The sequence below is a fragment of the Taudactylus pleione genome, unplaced genomic scaffold (genome assembly GCF_031769625.1).
Source record: "Taudactylus pleione unplaced genomic scaffold, aTauple2 ptg000758l, whole genome shotgun sequence".
NCBI classification, from domain to species: domain Eukaryota; kingdom Metazoa; phylum Chordata; class Amphibia; order Anura; family Myobatrachidae; genus Taudactylus; species Taudactylus pleione.
Window position 1 is genome coordinate 7841991 of NW_028285160.1, and position 2524 is coordinate 7844514.

Here is a 2524-nt window from a genome sequence, read left to right on the forward strand (position 1 = left end):
TTCATTCTAAAGTACATGACTCCTTTACTAGAATCAACTATATTTTAATAGCAGAAAATCTATTCTCCCGCATAATACGGACTTCTATTGATAACATTATAATTTCTGATCATGCCCCTATTGTTTTAGACTTGACGTGACGTACTCCTCTAAATACTTCCTGCCTTTGGCACTTCCCTTCCTTTCTTTCACAAAATGAAGACTTTCAAAAGTATCTGAAAGCCAAATGGCATGAATATGTAGATGCTAAAATATCAATCACTGGGATAACCCAGTATTATTCTGGGAGGCGTCAAAGGCAGTTATGAGGGGTCATGCCATATCTTACCTAGCAAAACGTAATAAGGATCATAAGGAAAAGCTAAACCTTTTAAATAGCAGGTTGCATACCTCTTATAAAGGATATTTGTCCTTTACAGCGGCTGTAAATAGATCCCTTTACCTTCAAAATAAACAAGTATTGGAAGCTTTTCTATTACAGGAGGCTAAACTTAGGACAGATTTTACTAAGAATCACTATTTTCGATGGGGAGGCAAGACAGGTAAACTTTTAGCATTTATGGCCAACCGACAAAAGAAAAGACATTACATTACTAGTCTTTGTGACCCTACAATGGGAGCAACCATTACCTCTCAGGCTGATATATCAAAACGTCTGGAAGTATATTTCCAAAATTTATATGCAGCCAAAACACCCAATTTAGAAAATGCAAGACAATTTCTTAAGGCCCAGGTCACTAAAGGGCAAATAGGATGGCCAATACTGGGGGAAATGCATAGGGTGTATACTACTGGGGGCAATGCTTATGGGGTAAACTACTGGGGGCAATGCATAGAGAGTAAACTACTGGGGGCACTGCATAGTGGGGGGGATTACTACTGGGGGCAATGCATAGGGGGATTACTACTGGGGGCAATGCACTGGGGGACTACTAGGGGTAATGCATAGGGGGATTACTACTAGGGATAATGCATAGGGGGATTACTACTAGGGGTAATGCATATGGGAATTACAACTAGGGGTAATGCATAGGGGGTCAACTACTGGAGGCAATGCATAGGGGGTCGACTACTACTGGGGGCAATGTATAGGGGGCTACTACTGGGGGCAATGCATAGGGGGACTACTGCTTGGGGCTATGCATAGAGGGACTAAAGGGCATTAATGTGCGGCATAATGTGTAAAGGGGATTAATGTGCAGCATAATGTGTAAAGGCCAGGCATGGCTGTGTGGCACCATTTGTAAGGGCTATTACTGCATGGCATAATGTGTAAAGACCAGGCATTAATGTGCAACATAATGTTTAAAAACTGGGCATGGCTGTGTGGCACAATGTGTAAAGATCGGGCACTGCTGTGTGGCATAATGTGTAAAGGGCATTAATGTGTGGCATAATGTGTAAAGGCCAGCCATGGCTGTGTGGCATCATTTGTAAGGGCTATTACTGCATGGCATAATGTGTAACGATCAGGCATTAATGTGCAGCATAATGTTTAAAAACCGGGCATGGCTGTGTGGCACAATGTTTAAAGACTGGGCACTGCTGTGTGGCATAATGTGTAAAGGGCATTAATGTGTGGCATAATGTGTAAAGGCCAAGCATGGCTGTGTGGCATCATTTGTAATGGGTTAAGGGAGGTCTGAGAGGCATATGGGGAGCTCTAAAGCATAAATTATGATGGGACCCAGAAATGGTCAGGTAGGACCCCATTTTTTTAAAGTGGAGGGTCCCTGGGACCCACATATTTTGTCACTCACTGCGATCACTGGCACATCTGCAATATAAAAAACAAAGTAGAAGGACACGCAGTCTATAAACATTTTACCCAATTCCATGCATCCAATCCTGAAGATATATGATTCAAGGCTATTGAACACTTAACCCTGGGGGAAAGAAGAGGAGACCTCTCCAACAAACTCTCTAAGAAAGGAATGTTCTGTATCTTCGAATTACAGACCCTATCCCCATTAGGGTTCAACAATAGCTATGAGATAGCACCCTTCATATGAAATAATTGGGTATACACCTAGCTAAGGATACAGGCCAAAAATATGCTCACAAAGGTTCCCGTATCTACAGCCATATCACACTGAATATGCCCAATCTCGTCCGACCTTGGAAGCTATACAGTGTGAGCCTGACCAGTACATGTGTGGGAGACCTACCGGGAAGATCAGGTGCTGTAGATCTTTCCCTTGGGGCATTAGGTTCAGACCTGTTTTCCTATGGCAATGGTGCTATACTCAAATCATCTCTATTGAATATGAGCTATTATGAAGTAATATGCTAATGAACCTACATCTCACTTTATCTATCAAAAAATTGGAATGTCATTAGACCCACTCTACGTACAAGATGAAGCCCTTCACCATGTATGATATATCAGACTTTGGGCCTGATTCAGACCCGCTCGCAAGTGCTATGCGCTCATGAGCGGGTCGTTGTTAGGCTACCGCGCATGCGCACACCGGAGCCGGATCTGACATGCGCATGCACGAGACCCGGCTAGCGACGGGCGATC

The 2524-nt window shown here is 43.3% G+C and overlaps 1 pseudogene; it reads left to right on the top strand.

Annotated features, from left to right (window-relative positions):
• Positions 1–2074: 2074 nt before the first annotated feature.
• Positions 2075–2192, top strand: LOC148477006 (5S ribosomal RNA; annotated as a pseudogene).
• Positions 2193–2524: the final 332 nt, after the last annotated feature.